This window comes from Carassius auratus, unplaced genomic scaffold, assembly GCF_003368295.1.
Source record: "Carassius auratus strain Wakin unplaced genomic scaffold, ASM336829v1 scaf_tig00026821, whole genome shotgun sequence".
NCBI classification, from domain to species: domain Eukaryota; kingdom Metazoa; phylum Chordata; class Actinopteri; order Cypriniformes; family Cyprinidae; genus Carassius; species Carassius auratus.
Window position 1 is genome coordinate 161,321 of NW_020525550.1, and position 8,182 is coordinate 169,502.

Below are 8,182 nucleotides of genomic sequence, written 5' to 3' on the forward strand. Positions count from 1 at the left end.
ATGGAGCGCAGCTGGAGGAAAACAAAACTAGAGGTATTTCGTATTGCTTGGCGGGAAAGTAACATATCCTACAGAAAAGCATTAAAAACTGCTAGATCTGAATACTTTTCTTCTCTTTTAGAAGAAAACAAACATAACCCCAGGTATTTATTCAATACAGTGGCTAAATTAATGAAAAATAAAGCCTCAACAAGTGTTGACATTTCCCAACACCACAGCAGTAATGACTTTATGAACTACTTTACTTCTAAAATCGATACTATTAGAGATAAAATTACAACCATTCAGCCATCAGCTACAGTATCGCATCAGACAGTGCACTATAGACCCCCTGAGGAACAGTTCCACTCATTCTCTACCATAGGAGAGGAAGAATTGTATAAACTTGTTAAATCATCTAAACCAACAACATGTATGTTAGACCCTATACCATCTAAGTTCCTAAAAGAGGTGCTTCCAGAAGTCATAGGTCCTCTTTTGACTATTATTAATTCCTCATTGTCATTAGGATATGTCCCCAAAACCTTCAAACTGGCTGTTATTAAGCCTCTCATCAAAAAAACACAACTTGACCCCAACGAACTAATTAATTATAGACCAATCTCGAATCTCTCTTTTCTGTCCAAGATACTAGAAAAGGTGGTATTCTCACAATTATATTCCTTCTTAGAGAAAAATGGTATATGTGAGGATTTCCAGTCAGGATTTAGACCGTATCATAGTACTGAGACTGCTCTCCTTAGAGTTACAAATGACCTGCTCTTATCATCTGATCGTGGTTGTATCTCTCTATTAGTTTTATTGGATCTTAGTGCTGTGTTTAACACAATTGACCACAACATTCTTTTGCATAGACTTGAACACATGTTGGCATTAATGGAAGTGCATTAGCATGGTTTAAATCGTACTTATATGACCGCCATCAGTTCGTAGCAGTGAATGAAGATGTATCATATTGATCACAAGTGCAGTATGGAGTACCTCAAAGCTCAGTACTAGGGCCGCTACTCTTCACGCTTTATATGTTACCCTTGGGAGATATCATCAGGAAACATGGTTTTAGCTTTCACTGTTATGCTGATGATACTCAGCTCTATATTTCTTCGCGGCCCGGTGAAACACACCAATTTGAAAAACTAATGGAATGCATAGTCGATATAAAAAACTGGATGACGAGTAATTTCTTACTGCTAAATTCTGAAAAAAAAACAGAGGTGTTAATTATAGAACATAAAAACTCTGCATGTCATAATGTTAATCCATGCATTTATGACCTCAAGGTTAGATTATTTTAATGCTTTATTGGGTGGTTGTTCTGCACGCTTAGTAAACATACTACAGAAAGTCAAAAATGCAGCAGCAAGAGTTCTTACTAGAACCAGGAAGTATGACCATATTAGCCCGGTCCTGTCAACACTGCACTGGCTCCCTATCAAACATCGTATAGATTTTAAAATATTGCTTATTACTTATAAAGCCCGAATGGTTTTGCACCTCAGTATTTGAATGAGCTCCTTTTACATTATAATCCTCTACGTCCGCTACGTTCTCAAAACTCCGGCAATTTGATAATATCTAGAATATCAAAATCATCTGCGGGCGGCAGATCCTTTTCCTATTTGGCGCCTAAACTCTGGAATAACCTACCTAACATTGTTCGGGAGGCAGACACACTCTTGCAGTTTAAATCTAGATTAAAGACCCATCTCTTTAACCTGGCTTACACATAACATACTAATATGCTTTTAATATCCAAATCCGTTAAAGGATTTTTAGGCTGCATTAATTAGGTAAACCGGAACCGGAAACACTTCACATAACACCCGATGTACTTGCTACATCATTAGAAGAATGGCATCTACGCTAATATTAGTCTGTTTCTCTCTTATTCCGAGGTCACCTTAGCCACCAGATCCAGTCTGTATCCAGACCAGATGGTGGATCAGCACCTAGAAAGGAACTCTACATCCCTGAGAGACAGTGGAGACCAGGACAACAAGAGCCCCAGATACAGATCCCCTGTAAAGACCTTGTCTCAGATGAACATCAGGACAAGACCACAGGAACAGATGATTCTTCTGCACAATTTGACTTTGCTGCAGCCTGGAATTGAACTACTGGTTTCGTCTGGTCAGAGGAGAACTGGCCCCCCAAACTGAGCCTGGATTCTCCAAGGTTTTTTTCTCCATTCTGTCACCGATGGAGTTTCGGTTTCTTGCCGCTGTTGCCTCTAGCTTGCTTAGCTGGGTTCACTTCATCTACAGCGATATTGTTGACTTGATTGCAAATAAATGCACAGACACTATTTAAACTGAACAGAGATGACATCACTGAATTCAATGATGAACTTCTTTAAACTGTCCTTTTGCATTATTGACACAATGTTTTCCTAATGAATGTTGTTCAGTTGCTTTGACGCAATGCATTTTGTTTAACCCTTAAGGCGCCAGGGTTTTTTGGAAAAAATGTTGTATTTTGACATCAAGATTTCAAAAGCTTGTGGCTTAAAAGGGCTTAAAGATAGAGATATACTTTCAATTAGAAAAATGTTTGGCATGATCGAAAGTTTATGTGGGGTGTAACTATACTCATCTAATTTCCATATTATGACGTCACCAGGGGCAGCCATCTCAAATTTATAAGCTATTACTAAATATTGTAGAAACATAATTTTCTGTAAAGTTGCTTTGTAATGATTTGTATTGTAAAAAGCGCTATACAAATACACTTGAATTGAATTAAACTTGAACTGAATTGAATTTCATAATATTCAGTAAATATTAGATATTGAATTGATGTTTGAACATATTTGCATGTTTGTGTGTGTGTGTGTGTGTGTCTTTTTTATCCTCATTCCAACTTATCAGAAAAGAGGAAGCCAACAATAAAACATGAGAAAGTACTAAATTATTACTATATTACTACACTATATAGTAGTAAAACACATGTGAACGGTAGCCTACTTTTTGATCAGTTCATCAGTAATATTCAGGAAATAATAAATATTGAATGGATGTTTGAACTTATTTTCAAGTTTTTTTCCTTTTTTTTTGTATTTGATCATTGTTGTTTTTTTGTTTTTGTTTTTTTTATTCTCATTCCAAATGATCAGAAAAAAAAAAACGGGAAAAGTAGTACATTATTACTATATTACTGTGCCATAGTAAAATACATGTGCCTATTTTTTGATCAGTTGACCAGCTATCTGCCCAATCAGGTATCTATGTGTCAGTTTGTAGCTCTTGAGAGTATGGTTCCTCTCATTCCATGACACAGCGCAGAGCCTTCTCCACACTGACTGCACCTGTACTCTCTGCCGGCCGCGCATTAGAGCGTGCGCGATCAGCAATAGCTCTCCTATGGACACTATGACCACGTTCACCTCTGCCACCCGCATCTCCGTTGAGCAAAGTGTCGAAATGATCGCTTGTTTGTGCTTTGTGAACACTCTCGCCTTGCACAGCGGCACCATTGCGCTGCAAAGATGTACCGCGAGAAGCGCGATCATTAGACAGCCGATCGTCATTTACAAAAAGGCAAATATTCCCCCTCAGAGTCAGAATCGGCGAACAACATTTGCAACAAATCCTCACGGTACAACTTTGTATTAGTCATCTGGCGATTTTCTCTCATAAATCTCACCATTTACACTCACGCTATGAAATGAATTGCTTCCGCATCAATGACATGAGAGCTCATTTGCTCTGCTTTTCCCTCTAACAATTTAATGTTGGTTTAGAATCAAAGTACTGCATGTCTGCCATCTAGTGGAAGGGAATACAAATGAGATATTACACCATATAAGGAAACACCAGTCTATTTTATTAAGGATGACGTCTTGTCGCAATTTTGCGACTTTGGAGCTTAGAGGGTTAAAGCGCTATATAAATAAAGGTGACTTGACTTTTGAACAATATTTGAGAGAAATAGGTATTTTGTGTACACAGAAAAAGTCTTAGATCTCTGAGTTCAGCTCATGACAAATGGGGACAAAAACAAAAAAAGTGTTGCTTTAATAATTTTGTTCAGTGTAGGTATGCACCGACATCTGCAAATTATCGAAGAGAAAAATGGCCAAAAATGCGAGCAAAAAAGACAGGCTACATATAAAAATAATAATAATAATATATGGCAGTGTTCAGCATGCATTTTAATGATCTAAATGCGAAGTATAAAGCGCACAGTGCAGGTGCATTCAGGGCATGTCCAAATCCACTCTTGCTATTTTAATGACGGAAAATGGTCCGTGCACCGGGCGCATTTTTTGAATGGGTTGTCCCTATTCTCTTAATTAGTAAGGGGCGTAACGTTCAATAAACCAATCAGAGTGTCATCTCCCATTCCCTTTAAGAGCGAGATGCGCTCGCACCATGGCATATTTACATGGCGGAATTTGTTGTCGGAAAAGCTGAACGCTTCTCAAGCAAAGAAACCGATTAGCTAATGCGCGAAGTTAAAACGCGCGAACAGATTATCTATGGGACAAGCAGGAATCCACCAAAGCTCCGCACGATGAGTTAGTTAATAAATATGTGTGTGTATTGGCACAATTGTTCAATAAATTCGCCAATTTCATTCATCATTATAAGTAGCAATAGGCTGAATAGCAAATAGGTAGCCTAATTCTAATACATTCAATGACTATCATTCCTTAAATTTTTATACTTATGTAGCATACACAATAATATTATTTTCACTGTAATCCTTTTGTTTTTAATATTTGGCATATTTGTGTGATGCGCATCCCTGTGTGTAATAAGCAAAGTCAACGCGCACTGTGCTGGACGGTAAAATGCGAACAGCGCCGGACTGAAACTAGCAAACGCACTTGCACTGCGCCTTGCGTCGCATTGTGCCGGGCAGTGTTTGGAATAACGGCGTTTAAAAGAACGGCGTTAGGTAACGACGTTATTTTTTCAGTAACGCGGTAATCTAACTAATTACTTTTCCCGTCGTTACAACGCCGTTAACGTTACTGAACGTTAAATGCGGTGCGTTACTATGCATTGATTTAATGAACTATGCAATCTGAACGCACCCCTGGCTCACACAGCGAGTGAGCAGGTGGGTTAATGACGAGATAAGCGGTTGTGATTGGCTAAGGCAGAGTCATGTGTTTCATGGTAGCCAATCAGAGCCAGTGTTTTTACACACATGCCGTCACAGGCGGCTGCGCCAGCGGCGCCAAACACACACAAACACACACACACACGCAACAGCTACACAGAGATTCGAGGCAGAGATGGCTAGTCAGGAGCAATCCGATGAAAAGTTGGCATTTTCAAGGTGAAGATATGAGCGCTACTTCAAATTCATTGTGGTCAAAGGCAAGAACGTGCATGTAATGTGTACATGCAATGTGTGACACGCATCTACAAAGCTAGTGGCCAAAAACACTTTTCTTACTAAGATAATACTTGAAGTGCAGGATAAAACTCTTGCTGTCTGTTGACGTGGAATAAATATTGAAAGTTATGTACCTGTCTTTTCTACTCATTTAAACTGACTTGTGAAAACTGCAAAAAAAAAAAAAAAGTACAAATTCTCTGACATGTAGCAACTTTTTTTTTTTTTTTTTTACAGTAACGCAAATAGTTACTTTCCCTGGCAACAAGTTACTTTTATTATAGAGTAATTCAGTTACAAACGCAGTTACTTTTTGGAACAAGTAGTGAGTAACTATAACTAATTACTTTTTTAAAGTAACGTTCCCAACACTGGTGCCGGGTGTATGATAGGGTCCTATAAGTCACTCAGTGACCTAAGACTGGAATACATTGCAGATATGTTCACTAAATATAAATCTAACAGAGCACTCAGATCATTAGGATCGAGTCAGTTAGAAATACCAAGGGTTCACACAAAACAAGGGGAGTCCGCCTCTAGCTTCTATGCCGCTCGCAGTTGGAATCAGCTTCCAGAAGAGATCAGATGTGCTAAAACACTAGTCACATTTACATCTAGACTCAAAACCCATCTGTTTAGCTGTGCATTTACTGAATGAGCACTGTGCGATGTCCAAACTGATTGCACTGTATTTTACATATTAAATACATTTTATGTAAAATAATTTTCTATTTCTGTCTTAAAATCATTTTAAATAAGTCAATTTTTTTATATTTTCAAAGTTTTAAAATTGCTTGTTTTATTTTTGTTCTTCATGATTATTTTACTTTATTTTATGTAAAGCACTTTGAATTACCATTGTGTAAGAAATGTGCTATATAAATAAACTCGCCTTGCCTTGAAAATCACTGTTTATTTTTTTTGTATCTAATACAAATTTTTTATTTATATCTCCATTTTATTTATTTGTGCTGTTGTTTGTAGTTAGAATATTCTTATTTTCGTTACTTTTGTTTGAAAGTATAGTTTTTCCATAAACATAGCACATACCGAACTGTACCGAAACCGTTATCATAAAACTGTGATACAAACCGAACCGTGAAAAAGTTGAACCGTTTCACCCGTAGTATCAGTGTAGATTAATGCAATTTTAAGATGTGAACAAAACATGACAAGATATATTAAATAACTTACAGAGCTCTTTTGCAGGTTTTGATGACTGCTGATAATCTAATGAGACACTCGTCTGATTTCTTGAATTTCTGAAGCTCAAACTCCTCGAGCTCCTCCTCTGATGTCAACAACACAAAGACCAAAGCAGACCACTGGGCAGGTGAAAGATCAGCAGATGAGAGACTTCCTTTGCTAAGGTGGGTCTGAATGTCTTTCACCAGAGTTTGGTCGTTCAGTTCATTCAGACAGTAGAACAGATTGATGGATCTCTCTGGAGACAGATTAGACTCTAATTTATGCTTGATGTACTGAACTATTTCCTTCTTGCTCTTGTCATTGTCATCTTCATGTGTCAACAGACCCTGTAAGAGTCTCTGATTGGACTGGAGTGACAAACCAAGGAGGAAGCGAAGAAAAAGATCCAGGTGTCCATTATCACTCTCTAGTGCCTTGTCCACTGCAGTCTTGAGCAAATCAATCATGGTTTCACTTTTATTTTCCTGTTCTGTAGAGCCTTGATCAAACACATATTTCTTGTTGATGTCTAGAAACAGATGTGCATAAAGGGCTGCAATAAACTCTTGAATGCTCAAGTGAACAAAGCAGTACATGGTACCAAGAGTGATCCCTGTTTCCTCCTTAAAGATCTGGGTACACATGCCTGAGTACACTGATGCCTTATAGACATCAATACCACAGGCTTCCAGATCTGTGTCATAGAAGATCACATTGTTTCTTTCCAGCTGATCAAATGCAAGTTTCCCCAGTGAAAAGATGGCATCTTTATTCAAGGAAACATCTGGTGTATGTTCTCCATCATACTTTCGTCTGCTCTGCTGGATCTGAAATCTGAGGAAGTGTGTGTACATTTGTGTCAGAGTCTTAGGAGTGTCTTCAGTATTTGACTCCTGCAGTGTTTTGGAGACATCATCAGTCTGATTGTTTTTCACAACATTATTTCTTTTCTCCTCTAAAATGTTCTGGAGAACAGTGGCTGAAATCCAGCAGAAGACTGGGATGTGGCACATGATAAAGAGACTCTTTGATTGTTTAACATGATCAATGATTTCTTTGGCCCGATTCTCATCCGTGAATCTTTTTCTGAAGTACTCCTCCTTTTGTTCATCATTGAATCCTCGTATCTCTGTCAGCCGGTCGATACAGTCAGGAGGAATCTTACTGGCAGCTGCTGGTCTGCTGGTGATCCAGATGAGAGCAGAAGGAAGCAGATTTCCCTTGATGAGGTTCGTCAGGAGAACATCCAGAGAGGCTGGTGATGATACATCAGACCACATCTCATTATCCTTAAAGTTTACAGGAAGTCGACATTCATCCAATCCATCAAGAATGAACAAGACTTTGAATTGATTTCTTCTTGTGAGGTTCAGTCCTTTTGTCTCTGGGAAAAACTGAGTTATAAGGTCCATCAAACTTAGTTTTTCTTTCTCCTTTATGTTCATCTCTCTAAATGGAAGAGGAAATATGAAGCTGATATCTTGATTTTCTTTTCCTTCGGCCCAATCCAGAACAAACTTCTGCACAGAGACTGATTTTCCGATGCCAGCAACTCCTTTTGTCAGTACAGTTCTGATCTGCTTGTCTTGTTCAGGTGCTTCAAACAAATGTTTGCACTCAACCTGTATCTCCTGTGATTCATGACGTC